Consider the following 20,335-nt stretch of genomic DNA (forward strand, 5'->3'; position numbering starts at 1 on the left):
AGCTGCACTACGTATCCCGGCCTCGGGAAGAATCAGAGCCAACGTAGTTCGGTGTCCTATGCTAAACCACAATGCCTAAACCTCTAGGACCGCTATCCTAGACTCGATCAACTAGACTCGACTAGTTTTTAAAGCTTTTTGTGCGATTGCTTAAATTCAAGTGGATTGTAATTTTTAGGACTCTCTATATGTCCTAACTAATGCAAGTTGATTAGCCTTAAGCTAATGCAGGTGGGCCCTACATCCTATGTGTATCTAGGCTGTGCATTCTAAGGAAAACCATGGGTTGACTATATGCTTCCTAGTCTAGCCATCGGTTCGACTAAATGTCTAACCGATTGACTTGAGGCCTCCTAACTCTAGGGACACTCACACGACAGGACACACCATATCAATACAAATCAGGACCGACTCCTAACTCTAAAACACCCTAAATATCTAGGACAGACTCCTAACTCTAGGGGAAGATCTTTTTGAAAAGGTTTTGAAGTTTTTTGTATTTTTTTGAGGTTTTGAAGTTATGAAAAATGGTGAAAGTTGTGAGAAATATTTACAAAAATGGTGTCTAAAAATGGTGAAAGGGTGTAAAAATGGTGTCTAAAAATGGTGACTGAACTCAGGGTGCCAGCAGCACGCCTGAGCTGCCTACGTACCCCTCAGCTAGGGATCAAGCCATCCGTAGTTCGGACTAGAATTCCTAACTACTCTGCACATGACTCAAGATTTTTTTTTTGAAATTTTGATTTTTAAAATGTTTTTGGATTTTGAATTGTTTTTGAGATGTTTTTGAATTTTCAAGTGTTTTTTGGAATGTTTTTGTTGTTTTCAAGTATTTTTGAAATGTTTTTATTGTTTTTTGACACCAGAGAATAAAATCCTATCATCATACGGGTAGGGAGACTTCTGGAATCCCGCAAAGGTTGGATAGCATCCTATGCTTTGCGGGGGAACGAACAGGAAAATAACTCGGCAAGGGTTGGACAGCATCCTATACCTTGCAGGAGCGGGTAAAGATCACGACTTGATGAGAGGATGGACAGAATCCTAACCCCTATGATGATAGGAAAAACTCCTGGACTGACTGAAGGACTGACTCCTGTGCTGAAGACTGTTATAATTACTATTTATAATTACTATACAAGATTACTATTCAAAAATACTATTCATAATTACTATTTATAGGTACTATTCAAAACTACTATTCATAATTACTATTTATAAGTACTATTCAAAACTACTATTCATAATTACTATTTATAAGTACTATTCAAAACTACTATTCATAGTAGGACTCGTTGATGTGGGACCCGCTGTTGTGGGACCCGCTGCGGGACCCGTTGTGGGACCCGTTGTGGGACCCGCTGTGGGACCCGCTGATGTGGGACCCGCGGATGTGGGACCCTCTGTGGGACCCGCTTTGGGACCCGTTGTGGGACCCGCTGTAGGACCCGTTGTGGGACCCGCTTTGGGACCCGCGGATGTGGGACCCGCTGTGGGACCTACTGATGTGGGACCCGCTGTGGGACCCGCGGATGTGGGACCCCCTGTGGGACCCGCTTGTGGGACCCGCTGTGGGACCCGCTGTGGGACCTACTGATGTGGGACCCGCTGTGGGACCCGCGGATGTGGGACCCGCAGATGTGGGACCCTCTGTGGGACCCGCTTTGGGACCCGCTGTGGGACCCGCGGATGTGGGACCCGCTGTGGGACCCGCTGTGGGACCCGTGTGTGTAGTGCAAAGAATGAATAATTAAAAAAAAAAAAAAATGAACTTACGCCACAAGAGATCCAGGAAGGTGTTGACAGAGTCGTGCTTGTGTGGGGCCCGCTGATGTGGGACCCGCTGATGTGGGACCCGCTGGAGGTGGGGCCCGCTGGAGGTGGGGTGGAGGAGATGTGGATGCCGGTGGAGCTCCGGTGGTTGGTTGGGAGGATGCCGGAGAAGGTGGTGGTGATCGGTGGATGGCCGGTCGGAGATGGGTTTGGCCTCGCCGGATTCCGGCTGGGTTGCCGGAGGAGAAGACTCTCTCTCTCTCTCTCTCTCTACAGATCTCTCCTCTCTCTCTCTCTCTCTCCCCTCTGCAGATCTATCTCTCTCTCTCCCTCTCCCTTTCTCTTTTTTCCTCTGGTTTTTCCTTCCTTTTTTTCCTCTGGTTTTTCTTTTCCTTTCCTTCCTCTGGTTTTTCTTTTTTCTCCTTTTTTTTTCTCTCCTCCCCTCTGGTTTCTCCTCGCGAGAGAGAAGAAAACCATCATGAGTCATCATGAGGGGGAGAGAAAGTGAGAGTGGTTGTCCCCCTCATGTCCCCCATTTTCTTAATTTTTTTTTTAAAAAATAAAATAAAAAATCATTACATGCATAGGATACCAAAAGAAAACAAAAAACATAATCATTGCTTACAAATTTTAAAAATCAAAAGAAAATGATGATGTCCCCTTTCTTCTTTCTTTGAATATAATCGGATCCCACATCAACGGGTCCCACACAAACGGGTCCCACACCAGCGGGCCCCACACAAGCGGGCCCCACACAAGCGGGTCCCACACAAGTGGGCCCCACACAAGCGGGTCCCACATTATATATATATATATATATATATTTTTTTTTTTATTTTATAAAAACAGGGTGGTGATATTGACACTACCAATATTGATGGGCGCACTATTGGCGGAAAAATTGATGGGCGCACCATCCAATCGTGTCTTATTCGAAATCTGCTCTGCACCGTTCCAGGATAATTCACCCCCCTTTTCTGGTTTACACTACGGTCCTTTCTCTGCTCGTTCGCTAGGCAAATGTACTCGGATTTTGACGAAATTTTGCGGGGACCTAGCTGGGACCCAAAGCTAGCCTAGGGTTAAGTTTGGGACCCTAGATCATTGATCTGATGGGGTTTTGCACAAAATTGGAAGGTTTAGGGCACGGTCAAAATGGGGTGTCTACAGATGCCCCTCTTTGGCAGAGCGTGCTTGTCGCGCGAATGTCAAAGCTGAACAGACAACACATTTTGACTGGCCCAAAATCAGAGGTTTTTTTTTTTTTTTTTTTGATTTTTGAAAATGATACTCACAAAGATAACATGGTGAAATAGCCTTTCACCGGACTCTGACTCTACAAACGCTGGTGAGATAGCCTCTCTTGAACTCGTAACTCAATAATGGATGTATGGATGAGATAGCCTCTCTTGCAGAACCTTAAAAGATTGATTTGGCTGCGAGAGAGCCGGGAAAGATATTGGCATGGTTGCGATTGAACCAGAAGCCTAGAATTGACTTGATTGCGAATGAGTCGGAAGGTCAAAAATTTGCTTGGTTGCGAGCGAACCGAGAAGCGAAGGGTTGACTTGACTGCAAATGAGCAAAAATCAGGGATACTGGCCGAGTTGCGAATGAACTATGAGACCGAATAATTGACTTGGTTGCGAATGAACCAGAAAGTCAGGGATTGACTCGACTGCGAATGAGTCAGAGTTAGGGAGATTAGCTTGATTGCGAATGAATCAAGAAATCAGCAAGAAACTTGGCAGCGAATGAGCCGAAGAGTCTAAGATTTTAGCTTGGTTGCGAATGAACCAAAAGACTGGAATTTGATTTGAGCTGCGAATGAGTTAAGAATTGGAAGATTGACTCGACTGCGAAGGAGTCGAAGTCAGGGAGATTATCTTGATTGCGAATGAATCAAGAAATCAGCGAGAACTTGGCAGCGAATGTGCCGAAGAGTCCGAGATTTTGACCCGGTTGCGAATGAACCAAAAGGCCAGAATTATGACTTGGCTGCGAACGAACCGAAGTCAAAGAGATTAACTTGACTGCGAATGAGTCAAGAAATTAGAAAACAGGCCTGACTGCGAATGAGTCGGAAACCTAAGATTTTGACCCGGTTGCGAATGAACCAAAAGGTCGAGGATATGAGCGAGACTGCGAATGAGCCAAAACTCAAGGATTGACCTGGTTGCGAATGAACCGAAAGGTCGAAGATATGCAAACCTGAATTTGGATCTGAGAAGATAGCATCTTGGCAGATGATCAGGGCGGAATGATTAGACAGCTATCATGATCAAACCTAAATTGGGATCTGGGAAGATAGCATCTTGACAGATCAACATGGTGGAATGATTAGACAGCTATCATGATCAAACCTAAATTGGGATCTGGGAAGATAGCATCTTGACAGATCACCATGGCGGAATGATTAGACAGCTATCATGATCAAACCTAAATTGGGATCTGGGAAGATAGCATCTTGACAGATCAACACGGCGGAATGATTAGACAGCTATCATGATCAAACCTAAATTGGGATCTGGGAAGATAGCATCTTGACAGATCAACACGGCGGAATGATTAGACAGCTATCATGATCAAACCGAAATTGGGATCTGGGAAGATAGCATCTTGACAGATCAACAGGGCGGAATGATTAGACAGTTATCATGATCAAACCTAAATTGGGATCTGGGAAGATAGCATCTAGACAGATCACCATGGCGGAATGATTAGACAGCTATCATGATCATACCTAAATTGGGATATGGGAAGATAGCATCTTGACAGATCAACATGGCGGAATGATTAGACAGCTATCATGATCAAACCACTCTAAGAATCAAGAGCACGAAACTCAAGGAGGAACAATTTTGATTCAAGAAATCGAGATTTCGATCGATTCCATTACATGATTGATTGTCTCTTGCCGAGAACGTTAGGAGTGTGCGATCTCTGCTGAGAACCAGACACAGGTAACTTGCTGAGGTTTTGAGTATTGACCATTTTTCTGATTTTGCCGGGGATTGAAGGCTGCGCGAGCAAATTCTAGACTCTGCTTGGGAAACTGATTTTCTGGGGAAGTAGACCTTTTAGATAGTGCACTCGTCTGAGAAGTTTGAAGTTTGGCTCGAGATATACTCGTACATCTCTTATCTCAAATTACTGAAGACATTGGCACTGATTGCCTTTTGTGCTTGATATCTTTTATGACGCAAGTCATAAAAGATGCCCCTAGTATATTGTGTTTCCATGACAGGAGTTTTAAGGAGGCAGGGCAATGATGGTTGAAGAAAAGATGCTTCGTTTCATGAAGGCTCGAGGATGCAAAGTTCTTTTGTATGGAGAGAATAGGACAATAACCATGATGGCTGAGTCTGGAAATCTCTTCTTTCGCATGGCTCACTTTTGGAGGCTTAAGATCTCGGGTAGGTTTGAACAAGATGTCTCCCGCCCCTTCTGATACCTAAACCAGGATTTACTCTGAATTTTCTTCGCAATTTGGAGGACACGCTCCCATTCTTCTAGCACCCGACAGTTTGGACTTTGCAAGGAAAAGGAACACAAATATGAAGGAGGAATAGATTTCCAAGGACTCGGTCAAAGAAGATTCTTGTTGTTCGGAGGACTCGACTCGCTTTCGACTCACTCTTGGATCTGATGTGTTATTTTTCAAGGGTATGGCTTAGCCACTCTTAGAGTATTTCGAAGACCGTGTCAAGAGGCACTATTCTCCTTTTTCGGTGTTTATGTCATGATTATTATCCCTTTCGGATTGCTCGGTTTCAATGCCCCTAGTTTAGATGAATGTTAAAGTAAGCTTGCTGGCACTACTTGGACTCCAAGATTTTACCCTGGTTGAAGACTGTTTCTCCACCTCAATGATTCGCTTTTTCGTTGGAAGTCATTGCCATTGACCAGATTGCCTTGTCAGGTTTTCAATCTGGCGGACCGCTTGCCCTAACTTTTGCCTGGTTCGCCCTTTCGGGTTTTCAATCCAGCGGGCTCGATACCCTAACTTTTGCCTAAGCTGACTTTTCAGTTGTCAACTTAGCGGGTGAATGACCCTAAATTTTGCCTAGACCGCCCTCCTGGGTTTTCAGCCTAGCGGGTCTTCAGACTCCATCGTTTTTTTTTTTTTTTCTTCTTTTTTTACTTTGAACCTCTGCTTGTTCACCAGAAGGACTTTCTAGGCGGGCTTGGGTTCAAAAGGGTTAGATATCGGAAGTTCAAACGATTTGGATCGAATCTGGTCTGGCCAGACTACCTACGTACCCCAAAAATGGAAGATCAGATCCGCGTAGTTCGCTTTGGGTTTAACAAAGAATGGTTTAGCTTTTTAGCTTCAAAAGTTTGAAAAGGGGATGATTTAGCTTTTATCCCCAAGGATTTGACCGAACCTGAGTTGATCAGGTTGCCTACGTACCCCCGAAGAGTTGGGGATCAGGTCCGCGTAGTTCGGGTCGAAATGCCCCTGGTTTGCGGGTGTTTGAAAAGAATGTTTGATTTTGTTGAGGCTCGAAGGTGTTCGCAAAAGGATTTTTTTAAACTTGGGATTTGTGGCGTTTAAGGCTCTGGCGTCCAAGGATGACCTTCTGATGTTTTGGCATACAAGCTTCTTGAATGGCTAAGGTTCAATGGCTTTGAACTTTTTTTTTTTTTTTAGGAGTCTGGCGGCATTTCCTGGCAAGACTTCATCTGTACTGCGCAAACTTGACTGATTGAATTCCCACTTTGTCTTTGGGATCTTGCACTGATGCTCAGTATTCTAAGACTCAGGGTCTTCTCTATATGCTGAAGATGCTTTAAAACCGACTCAAATTCTCGGGATTCTGATATTTCTAAGGAGTTGACGTGGGGCATGCTCCCTTCTCCTTTCGTCTCTGGATTCTATCTTTCTTTTTTTGTTCATTTGAAATGCGGGAATGCCCTTACCCTTTGATTACTTTGACTTAGAATTCCATCGTAATGTATAGCCCAAGTATTCTTTTTGGGGTTCATGTTCTATGCTCATGACTTTGTTGTCCGAAAGTCTTCTCTCAATTTTTCATTAACTTCACTTGATATCTGGTATTCTTCGTTTGAAATTTTTGCTTTTCCACCCGATGTCTGAAGCTGAGGGTGACTTACGTTGAACAATGCCAAGACACGCTTCCGGTTTATCCTCATAGGACCAAGCAACACTTATTTGAACCCTCTAAATAGATTTATCGACTCTTTGCGCTCTTCGGGAGATTTTGCTAATCCTTATTTCCCGAGTTTCGGATTTCGATAACACTATCCACGGTATCGATTTCATCTTCAAGTGGCTTTGCTCAACACTCTTCCTCTCGTTTGATCATCTTTCAAATCTCGAGGAGAATTTCATCGGCATCCTCGTCCGAGGAGGGTGTCTTAATTTGTTTATTAACATTAGATCCAAGAGTGAACATTTGCAAGAATATTGACGACACTGGAATCAAATGTTCATTGCATTGAATGTTTGAAGTACATACAATGATTTTTGACGCGCCACGATAGGCTCTCCATCAAATTCAACAAAAATTGGACATTGGCTCAGAATGAGAGAGACCAATAAACACAACATACTTAGAATTGATATTGACATGGTTAGACTTACCAACTTTGACAGGAGGGTTGGTATACACACTTCAAAACAAATTTCAAAGATGAGACACTTCATCGGAGGCAACGGATTGGCGCTGAAAGTTCAAGGGCAACGTGCCTTCATTAATGGCGATAATGATCGGAAAGAGTAATCCTAGAGTTAGAATCTCAGAAGGGAGGGTCTCTTCGGTTTCTGTTGACCCAGCTCAAATTGTTCTTTGGCACCTGACAATGGCAAGGCTTTCTCTGGTATGATATTTTTCTTTTCTCTTCCCAATCATTTTCCAGCCCAGAGGTGGTACAGGTAAAGGTGGTAAGATATATGAAGGGTTGAATGGGTGAAATGGTTCCCATGGTGGGTGAAAGAGGTGCAACACGGTTATGTGCAGGGTTCTTGGAAGCACTTGAGTTCAAGAAGAATGAGGGGATCCCTGTCTATCAGGTCTTGAATGTCATCATCGTCTCTCTCATTTCTGTCAAGATGAGATTTTCAGTGTACTCGGCCATCTGGGCAATGTGAGAGGAAAAAGGTACAGCAGACTGGCTAGACCAAGCGAGTTTAGAAATGAAAGCTCTTTTGGGGTTGATGGCAGACGAGTGACTAAGACTCCTTTCATGGACACCACAAACACTAAGCTCAATGAGAATTAATCACATGGCAATGCAATGCGCAAGTTGAGACAAAAGGTAGCACCAATACATCCTTCCGTTGGGTAAAATCCGACAGCATAACAACTGTACATAAAGATGTGGTACGGCAAGTACATGGTTTGTCAACAAGCCAAAAAGGATGATGATCACACTCAAGGTATTTGGAGAAAATTCGACAGCATAACGGCTATAGTAGGAGATGTGGTAAGGTAAGCACATAGTTTGTCAATGAACCCAAAAGGATAATGATTACGTTCAAGGGTTCTGAAAAGAATCAGCAGCATGACGGCTATACTAGGAGGGTCTCAGCAACTAAACATGAAGAGTATGCCGTCATGATCAAGATAAAGCAGGGCTCTCAGCAAGAACACACACTCCGATAATGATAATGGCAAGATAGACTCACAATCGACATGTGGAACACGGTCTGATCAGGATCAATCAAATGATCAAGCTCACGGAAGACAGATCATGACTAAAAGAGCCAAGAATCTGATGATAATCCACAGAATGGATAGATGGGGAAAAATTGATTAGATTAGAAGGAAACCTAACTAAGAAGCAAGCCCTAATCTAATAATAAATATATACATATATATATATATACATCCTAACCAGGGGCACCAACCCTAGTCTAATCTAGCGGAGCCAAAGAGGTCTCGACTCGTGACAGACTGATGAGTGTACTAGGACCGCGTTGTAGCCACACAAGGTGAGCTACCCTAGTCTACAAATCGGACAAGGCTCCTAACTCTAGGCTTCACATGTGTAAGCAACATATGTTCGTCCTATATGAGTACATATATATAGTGTCCTAGCAAGGGTTCCCTAATTTTGGTTCTAAAGGGAGCAACTAATATATATATACATAATATAATGAAATGAAAGTAGGGCCCAGGCATTTCTGCAGGGTACTATGCTTATGACCATACCCTTGATGTATAATGCCAGCACACCCAGCATTATACAAAGTATGTTCATTGCTCATCGGCTGCTGTAGAACACCAGCACACCCAGTGTCTACGGCTGCAGCTCCGGCGCATAGCTCGGAAATAGATACAACGGTTCCCAACTGGTACGCGTCATATCTATTCCCTGAGGCCAATAATGAAAATAATGAAAGAAATAAAGAATATGACAATGTATGATGTGCAGTGTGTGAATCCCTTGTTTTAGTTACGCACCTACTTGGTGCCCCTGGATTTCTAACGATAAAGTTCCCATTTAACTTGGTTTTGACCCAAATTTCCTCAAAATTAATTAAAAATGGCATTTTTACAGAGTTAGGCAATGTTTCAAAGAATCCCCAGCAGAGTCGCCAGCCTGTGGAACCAGATCCGGGACGGGCGTGGAGGACGGGCCCCCGCGCGAGTCTCTCTAGATCGTCCACGTGAAGGAGAGCTCCGCCAAGGAACTCTCGAAAGAGTGCCCCTCACAGCATGAGCGGCGATGTAAAGTGAGATACCTCTCGATTCGGGGACTAGCCCAGATTCGAGGCGTACCTTAAACAAAGAAGAGTCGCCATCCAAGGAAGTGGGCCCTGGATCCCATGCTGTGCTCTGTTGCAACGGATAACCAGAGATATAAAATAGGGTTCGTGCCTGATGACGAATGGGGAAGGGATTAGGCGCCCCCAATTCGCCCAAGTGCTAGCACCTGGTCTCTTATGCCATTTATTATTAATTTTGAAGAGTTTTGGGCGAAAATCATGCGAAATGGGAACGAATATCTCCGAGATAACGTCTAGCTAATCATGCATGTCTCGGAGATGAATAAGAAGCACACACAAAAGAAATGAAAGATATGTCGCCTAAGAATAGCTAGGTTATGAGTGCCATGCCTAATTGGTGTCTAAGTTCTGGTGGACAAGCACATGCATGTTACAGCTAAAGGTATAGGATCTGTACATAAAAATAAGAAAACACAGCAAAACACACAACACAACACGACTCGACACACGACCCGACACGACAAACCCTAGACTCTAATGCAATACTTGACTCGGACCAGGATGGCCATTCATCCTAGCTGCACTACGTATCCCGGCCTCGGGAAGAATCAGAGCCAACGTAGTTCGGTGTCCTATGCTAAACCACAATGCCTAAACCTCTAGGACCGCTATCCTAGACTCGATCAACTAGACTCGACTAGTTTTTAAAGCTTTTTGTGCGATTGCTTAAATTCAAGTGGATTGTAATTTTTAGGACTCTCTATATGTCCTAACTAATGCAAGTTGATTAGCCTTAAGCTAATGCAGGTGGGCCCTACATCCTATGTGTATCTAGGCTGTGCATTCTAAGGAAAACCATGGGTTGACTATATGCTTCCTAGTCTAGCCATCGGTTCGACTAAATGTCTAACCGATTGACTTGAGGCCTCCTAACTCTAGGGACACTCACACGACAGGACACACCATATCAATACAAATCAGGACCGACTCCTAACTCTAAAACACCCTAAATATCTAGGACAGACTCCTAACTCTAGGGGAAGATCTTTTTGAAAAGGTTTTGAAGTTTTTTGTATTTTTTTGAGGTTTTGAAGTTATGAAAAATGGTGAAAGTTGTGAGAAATATTTACAAAAATGGTGTCTAAAAATGGTGAAAGGGTGTAAAAATGGTGTCTAAAAATGGTGACTGAACTCAGGGTGCCAGCAGCACGCCTGAGCTGCCTACGTACCCCTCAGCTAGGGATCAAGCCATCCGTAGTTCGGACTAGAATTCCTAACTACTCTGCACATGACTCAAGATTTTTTTTTTGAAATTTTGATTTTTAAAATGTTTTTGGATTTTGAATTGTTTTTGAGATGTTTTTGAATTTTCAAGTGTTTTTTGGAATGTTTTTGTTGTTTTCAAGTATTTTTGAAATGTTTTTATTGTTTTTTGACACCAGAGAATAAAATCCTATCATCATACGGGTAGGGAGACTTCTGGAATCCCGCAAAGGTTGGATAGCATCCTATGCTTTGCGGGGGAACGAACAGGAAAATAACTCGGCAAGGGTTGGACAGCATCCTATACCTTGCAGGAGCGGGTAAAGATCACGACTTGATGAGAGGATGGACAGAATCCTAACCCCTATGATGATAGGAAAAACTCCTGGACTGACTGAAGGACTGACTCCTGTGCTGAAGACTGTTATAATTACTATTTATAATTACTATACAAGATTACTATTCAAAAATACTATTCATAATTACTATTTATAGGTACTATTCAAAACTACTATTCATAATTACTATTTATAAGTACTATTCAAAACTACTATTCATAATTACTATTTATAAGTACTATTCAAAACTACTATTCATAGTAGGACTCGTTGATGTGGGACCCGCTGTTGTGGGACCCGCTGCGGGACCCGTTGTGGGACCCGTTGTGGGACCCGCTGTGGGACCCGCTGATGTGGGACCCGCGGATGTGGGACCCTCTGTGGGACCCGCTTTGGGACCCGTTGTGGGACCCGCTGTAGGACCCGTTGTGGGACCCGCTTTGGGACCCGCGGATGTGGGACCCGCTGTGGGACCTACTGATGTGGGACCCGCTGTGGGACCCGCGGATGTGGGACCCCCTGTGGGACCCGCTTGTGGGACCCGCTGTGGGACCCGCTGTGGGACCTACTGATGTGGGACCCGCTGTGGGACCCGCGGATGTGGGACCCGCAGATGTGGGACCCTCTGTGGGACCCGCTTTGGGACCCGCTGTGGGACCCGCGGATGTGGGACCCGCTGTGGGACCCGCTGTGGGACCCGTGTGTGTAGTGCAAAGAATGAATAATTAAAAAAAAAAAAAAATGAACTTACGCCACAAGAGATCCAGGAAGGTGTTGACAGAGTCGTGCTTGTGTGGGGCCCGCTGATGTGGGACCCGCTGATGTGGGACCCGCTGGAGGTGGGGCCCGCTGGAGGTGGGGTGGAGGAGATGTGGATGCCGGTGGAGCTCCGGTGGTTGGTTGGGAGGATGCCGGAGAAGGTGGTGGTGATCGGTGGATGGCCGGTCGGAGATGGGTTTGGCCTCGCCGGATTCCGGCTGGGTTGCCGGAGGAGAAGACTCTCTCTCTCTCTCTCTCTCTACAGATCTCTCCTCTCTCTCTCTCTCTCTCCCCTCTGCAGATCTATCTCTCTCTCTCCCTCTCCCTTTCTCTTTTTTCCTCTGGTTTTTCCTTCCTTTTTTTCCTCTGGTTTTTCTTTTCCTTTCCTTCCTCTGGTTTTTCTTTTTTCTCCTTTTTTTTTCTCTCCTCCCCTCTGGTTTCTCCTCGCGAGAGAGAAGAAAACCATCATGAGTCATCATGAGGGGGAGAGAAAGTGAGAGTGGTTGTCCCCCTCATGTCCCCCATTTTCTTAATTTTTTTTTTAAAAAATAAAATAAAAAATCATTACATGCATAGGATACCAAAAGAAAACAAAAAACATAATCATTGCTTACAAATTTTAAAAATCAAAAGAAAATGATGATGTCCCCTTTCTTCTTTCTTTGAATATAATCGGATCCCACATCAACGGGTCCCACACAAACGGGTCCCACACCAGCGGGCCCCACACAAGCGGGCCCCACACAAGCGGGTCCCACACAAGTGGGCCCCACACAAGCGGGTCCCACATTATATATATATATATATATATATATATTTTTTTTTTATTTTATAAAAACAGGGTGGTGATATTGACACTACCAATATTGATGGGCGCACTATTGGCGGAAAAATTGATGGGCGCACCATCCAATCGTGTCTTATTCGAAATCTGCTCTGCACCGTTCCAGGATAATTCACCCCCCTTTTCTGGTTTACACTACGGTCCTTTCTCTGCTCGTTCGCTAGGCAAATGTACTCGGATTTTGACGAAATTTTGCGGGGACCTAGCTGGGACCCAAAGCTAGCCTAGGGTTAAGTTTGGGACCCTAGATCATTGATCTGATGGGGTTTTGCACAAAATTGGAAGGTTTAGGGCACGGTCAAAATGGGGTGTCTACAGAATGGGGAAGGTCTGAGAGCACCCCCGATTCGTCCGAGTGCAAGCACTTGGTCTCTTATGCCATTTATTATTAACTCCAAAGAAGTTTGGGTAAAAATCATGTGAAATGGGAATAATCCTCAGGGGTGGTCTACCTAAGCATGCATTTCCTGAGGATAAAAAATCATAAACACATATAAAATAAAATGAAAGGTGTGTCACCTAAGCATAGCTAGGTTATGAGTGACATGCCTAATGGGTGTCTAAATTCTGATGTGCAAACACATGCAAGCTATAGCTAAAGGTATAGGATCAGTACAAGAAAGTAAGAAAACACATCAGAACATACGATGACTACACAACAAATCCTAAGACTCTAAATGATTAGCCCGAGTCCTCGGATGGTCTGGTATTCATCCAAAGAAGCCTACGTATCCCCGCCTCCACGAGAATCAAGGCAACGTAGTTCTTCGCACCTATTCTAAGCTAGGATGCCTAAGACACCTAGACCTCTATCTTAGACTCAATCTAAAAGACCGGACCAATTATTAAAGTTTCTTGTACGATTATTTAAATTCTAGTAAATTGTGGATTTTAGGACACCCTATATGCCCTGACTAAATGCAGATTAGCCCTAAGCTAATGCAAGTGGTTCCTACAACCTATGTGTAACTAGGCTGTATTTCCTAAGGAAAACAATGGGATCACTAACGCATCCTAGACCTAGTCATCAGTCAGCGATGTGAATCGCCAACTGACCGGACGGAGGCGAAACAGACTCCTAGCTCTAACACAAACACAAACAAAACACACAACAATCAAACAACACACCGAGGACGAAACTCTTAACTCTAAAACAAACGCAAACAAGCACACAACAAATCAAAGACTAAAACCAAAGACAAACCCCTAACTCTAAAACGCTCCTTCTAGGACAAAGTCCTAACTCTAGAGGAAGATTTTTCGAAAACAGGTTTATGAAATCTTTTTGTACTTTTTTAAAGAGTTTGAATGATTTATTTACAAAGGTTTGGCTGGACCTGGGATAAGAATCCCAAGCTGCACTACGTACCTCGTGGAAGAGGATCAAGCCAACGTAGTTCGAATGGCGAACTCTCAAACTACGCTTCTAAAAGAAACATTCAACACTTCAGATTTTTTAAGGTTTTCTTATATTTTCAAATGTTTTTGGTATTTTTAAAGTTTTCAAATGTTTTTTAGTTTTAAATTTCTAATGTTTTTTGGATTTTAAAGCTTTTCCAATGCTCTAAACCTTTAAATGTTTTCAATCTTAAAGGGGACACGCAAGAACAACCACAAACTAGGGCAAAGCCCTAAATCCAAAGGGGAAACCCCGAACAAGCAACTAGTGTCTCAAAGAGACGATCCACAACAAGTAACTGGTGTCCCAAGAACAATGAAAATGATCTAAGATCCCTAGCAGGTAAAAGCATTTTAAAGGATAAACTCCTATCAGACAGACGAACCAAAAGGCTACGGGACAAACTCCTGACATATAGGATAACCAACTCTAAATGGGAAGCAAATGAGTCCAAGACTCTCTATTGCTCTATAAAGGAGGTCAAATGAGTCAAAGGCTCGCTCTAGAAAGGAGGGCTCTAACATGAGGTTAGGTAAGCCTTCTAAAGGGAAAACTCTCTAAATGAGACAAGACTTGTCTCCAAAAAAAAGAAAACATTCTAATGAGATAAAGTGTGTCCCCTAAAATGAGACTCATGGAATTTGGAAGGTCTGGACATGATTTGGAAGTGATCCTAGAAGTTTAGATGTCTAGGTTGACATATAGCACGAGTTCCACTCATTTAGCATAAAAACAAATTGAAAGCACTCTACACAATAGGCAATTTTCGCAAATAAGGCTCTGAAATATAAAGTAAAACATGAAAATTGATCAATATATGATTTGTGACTCGCTAGCATGCTCATCATATCCCAATACAAGCATTAGAATCAATATAGGCTCAAAACAATCTAAAAAAAAAGAAAGGGTGAAATTTTCACCTAACATATAATTTTCACCAAAAATGATAAAAAATGCCGACTAAATCATGGGAATGATTCAATATATGATTTGTGACTTGCTAGCATGCTCATCATATCCCAATAAAAGCATTAGAATCAATATAGGCTCAAAAAAAAAAAAAAAAAAAAAAAAAAAAGGTGAAATTTCCACCCAACATGTAATTTTCACCAAAAATGGTAAAAAATGCCAAACAAATCATGGGAATGATTCAATATATGATTTAAAACTTGCTACCAAGCTCAAAACATCCCAAACACTCATTAAAATTGAATAGAGCTCATATTGTCCATGATTTTCAAGAAATGGCACAGTTATGTCATATAATGTGAAAAATACAACTTCGCACTGACTTTTAGACCCCTCAAACATCAAAATCATCAAAAACTCTACTGATCAAAATTGTAGATCTCAGCATGAATGACATTCGCTCAGTTGACCATTTTGTTTGGATCTGGCCAGAAGTGGCCGGAAAATGGTCTCTTCCGATCCATCGCCATTAAAAGACATATTAGTGTTTTTACTGAAAGTTCGGGCTCAGTTTTGACACTTAAAATATTGCTTCTGGAAAAATTCACTCAAGGACAAAGTATTAGAAAATCTTGTGAAGAACATTGTTTCTTTGTATGACTTCGGACGAAACTGACCTGGAATAGCCTAAAAATGGCCAACAAGCTGCTGTTGCAGAAATGACATTTTTTTTAGAAAAACTGAAGCTTGCAAGTCGTTTTTGACATATTAAAAAGCCTTTATGGAAAAATTTGCTCAAAAAGACAGTTTTAGGAAATATTATAGCGAATACTTTTCCAGTTGACAGTTTCGAACATTTCCGAGCAGTAGCAGCTCAAAAGTTACTCGACACGATAATTTCTAAAAAACTTGAACAAAAACATCATTATGGACTGAAAACTTTAAACGGGCATAACTCTCTCGTCTTTTGGCCAAATTTGGGCCGCCATATGTCGAACTGACCGGCTCGACGAGATCTACAAGATTGAAATGTTTGTTTTTGGTGATTTCAAGCTTTAGAAATCCGAAAATAGAAAACAAATGGCTGGACAGCAAGCAAGTACAGTTTTTTTTTTTTTTTTTTTTTTTTTTTTTTTTTTTTTTTTAAAAAACATGATTCTAGCTTTTGTGCATTCTAATCGTTGTGTAAGAAATTTGAAGAAAACAAGATATTGCATGGAAGCAAAGGAAGAAACATCACAATGCCCTCTATATATCTACTGCAAAAGCAATCAAAGAAATGAAAAGATGCTCCTGAAACCAAAGAAAGGAGAGTCCATGTTCTCACCTGCTATTGACAATGAGCAACATTGTCTATCAAGTTGCATTCCAATGTCTGCTTTCGATTCCTTTGAACTTAGCTTTTGCTCACTTAATGGCATAGATCTTTGCCAACCAGCAACATTGACATCCTCTGAAATTATCTGAGATGTGATTGCAATCCCTTATGCATTGACTCGGAATTTTCATAATGTTGATCTTTGGGCTGAAATTCCCACTCGGTTCCAATTCTCGCTGTTGAGGGAACTGTTGAGGAGACTGCTGAGACGACTGTTGCTGATATAAGAGGAATTGCTGTGTTTGGGTCTGATTTACATGAGGCTGAGACACTGGTGCTTGCCTGGACGGGTCCAGCATTTGGGGCACATATTGTAGCTGATCTTGTTGGTGCTGTTGTGCCTGAGGTGGCTGAATTGGCAATTGGGTTCAGCTGTCCAGCGGCTCTGACTGGGAGAGAGGTTGGTGATCTTTTGCAGCCAAAACCTCCTGTCAGCATCCGTCTCGTAATAACCGATTTTGCAGAGATTGCGTTCCTTCTCAACAGAAAAAGACTCGATGCAAGAAATTTCCGAAAGCTCCACAGTCGAAGCTTGATTTGCCTCTGTTTTTATAATTTTTTACTAGATCTCTCATTTAGATTTGAGTTTCCTTCAGAAAACAAATCTGATCTGCTGAAGCTTTCCTCTGACTAGTAGATCTCGGTCTCTTCCTCAGATTCTCAGATTTGATTCGAATCAAGCTCGAATTACTCGAAATTTCTCCCGGAAAACACGAAGAAGAACAAGAAGCTGTTGCAAAGGACAAAATCTCCATTACTGTGTCTTCAACGGATTTGCCGGAGAGACGATCGGAAAAGATGATCGAAGGAGATGAAAGAGTGCTGTGGCTAGCCGGAAGGGATGATCGGTGATAGAGATTGCTGGTGGAGGAAGTCGCCGGAGAAGGTGGAGATCCGATCGGAAAATCCGATTGGAGAAGACGATCGGAGAAGGAATTGACCGGTAGAGGAAGGCTGCCGGAGAAAACGATCGGCGAAGTATCGGAGCTGACGGAGATGAATTGGAAATGAATCGGAGATGGATCGGAGCTAACGGAGATGACCGGTGGCGAAAAAACCCAAGTTTTTTTCTTTCTCTGCAATTTCTCTCTTTTCGGATTTTTCAGCCGTGAACAGTAACCTCGAATTTTTATATATATAAAAAAAAAAAAATATTTTTTGATATTGGCACTCCAATTACGGATAAAGCGCGCGGTTCGCTAAGCGCACCCCCGCCGCTTTGTCCTATTGGCAGAAGACAAAAAATCATTATTTTTTATAAAGACACCCCCCTTCCAGGATAAATCGTCCCCCTTCTAGATTTATACTACGACTCTGATTTATCTCGTTCGCTGATCAAACGAGCTCGGATTCCAACGAAATTTTACAGGGACCTAAAGGGGACTCTAACCTAGCTTATGGTTAAGTTTGGGATCCTACCTAGCTGATTTGATGGGGTTTCGCACAAACACGAGAAGTTTAGGGTACGGTCAAAATGGGGTGTCTACACGCCCATCAAAGGATAACTCACCCCCCTTCTCGCATGGATACTCCCTTCTGCAGATAAATTCACCCCCCTTTAGATTTATACCACATCTCCTTCTCGGCTCGTCTTATTTGACGAATTGAGTCGGATTTTGGTGAAATTTTACGGGGACCTATGGGAGACCCTAACCTAGCTTAGGGTATAATTTGGAATTCTATCTTGGTGATTGGATGGGGTTTTGCTCAATCAGCACGGACATGGGTCCGGTCAAAATGGGGTGTCTACATATGTAATCTCTCGGAACCACTGAATTGTGGTTACGAGGCCTACATAATGGTTCCAATATGTTTAAAACACCAATGATACAATCATGATCACTTTTACAACAACTAAAATACTATTACAATGTACCAACCACTACTTGGACTCTTGGAACCATAATTTTACACTCTTGGAACCACTATGTAACCTCTCAGAAGCACTAAATTGTGGTTCTGAGGCCTATGTAATGGTTCCAAGATGTTTAAAGCACCAATAATACAATTATGGTTACTTTGACAACTAATAAAGTAGTATGACAATGTACCAATCACTTTGAAACAATAATTTTCAGTCTTGGAACCACTATTTAACCTCATCGGAATTACTAAATTGTGGTCCTGAGGAAGTAATGGTTCCAAGAGTCTAAGTATACATACGATGTCCATTCAGGCTTCTCTCTATACAGAGAGAGGGAGAGAGAGAGGGAAAGAAATAGAGAGAGAGAGGGTCAAGATAAACATGGTAATAACCAAACAAAGAGGCTGGCAGAGACTATGAAAATAAACCAACGCACAAATAACATGAAACACATAAAAATGAGATGTAAACCCTATTCAAGTAGAGGAGCATAGACTTACTGGGAGCTATGTTTATCACCTAAGTTCAAATTTGTGACAAGTAAAGGTGTTTTTTTTCCAAAATACAATGGGATTGGAGCTTGCAAAGGATGGCAATGGCTGTTTTTCAGGTTGGATGGGTTGGGGAAGAAGAAAGAAAAAGGTGAAGTGGGTAGGTGAAAATAGCTTAGGGATTAGAGCCTAAAAAGATGGTAGGAAAAAGCAAGGGGGGTATATTTGTCCTAAAAGCCATATTCTCTCACCTGACAACCATTTTTTGATAAAATTGAAATGTCTACCCTTTATTCACAATATAACTAAAACTTTGCATTTTTTTAATAATTTTCCCATTAGTCTTTTTATTTGTGACTAATCTTAAATAAGTAAAATAATGCTTGTAAACAAGAAAACTCATCTAAATTACATACAAGAAATATAGTGGTGGTAACCCGTACGTGGTTGGCACGTTGGTATGCTCCTTACTGATGCGAGCTCCCCTGTAGAATAACAAAGATCACAGCAGAGGCAAAAACCCACAACACAATAGACAAATTGCCCGAGAGAGAGAGAGAGAGAGAGAGAGAGAGAGAGAATTTAATTCACAAAACACAAACCGTACACAAACACTTCTGTTCACGTTTTTTGCATTTTTCCCAAATCGTATTCTCCTCTGCAATCACACATTTTTCATCTTCTCTTTTACAAGCAACACGAAATAAAGAAAATTAAACCTTATACTATTCCAGTAGGATTCTAACTCCATCAACTTAGAATATCCTAAAATAGCCACTTCCCAAAACAGCCACAGAACCACTCGATTCTAACTTTCCAAAAACTAAACAAAGGTAGTGATATTCCACGCCTGCCCCCTATCCAAACAGAAATCGCTAAACAAAGGTAGTGATATTCCACTTCTCCACCCCTTTGTATTTCCTAACGATATCTGTTAGGGGCCACCGGGGGCGGGAGGATATCACTACCCTAAACAAATATAAGATTATTTTCTAACTCTATCACCTTCTAAACCCAAACTAAATTATGTTCTCTAAAACATTTTAGACACTTACTAACTTTTATTTGTCTAACCAACTTTAAAAGAACTAGAAACTTCTTCAATTACCAAATTATAATCTTCGTAAACTAGGACTTATCCATGTGTGTGGGCCCGCACTGGCCCGGCCTCTCCGACGCCGTGGAGAGTTGGCGATGACGCTCAACACCTCCGAGCCCGTACGGTGTTGGCACGTTGGTGGGTGCTGTGGGCTTGCTCCCTATTGATGGGAGTCGACTACCCTGAGCTTATCCGATGCGCGTGGCTTACAGGTGATTGTACACATCAGTAGGGATTAGTCCCGGCCTAAAAATGGGTAGGGATACCCTTTTTTTAGGAAAGCAGATAGTGGCAGCGGCACAGTGGGGCTAATGATTAGAGAATGAAGAGAAGAGGGTGACTTAAGACTTTAGAGATGAATGACAGAATACTGAAAATATGAATCGGTTGAAAAGAATACACGACTTATTTGTACAAAATATCCCTGAGATAATACTTAGAATTATAAAATTGGTTTAATAACTGTCCCACAGGGTTTTGTTAGTTGTTTGGATCTGATCGAAAATAACTTCGGACCTTATG

Source organism: Tasmannia lanceolata, unplaced genomic scaffold (assembly GCF_043159265.1).
Source record: "Tasmannia lanceolata isolate RefF3 unplaced genomic scaffold, GAP_Taslan_0.1 ptg000007l, whole genome shotgun sequence".
NCBI lineage: Eukaryota > Viridiplantae > Streptophyta > Magnoliopsida > Canellales > Winteraceae > Tasmannia > Tasmannia lanceolata.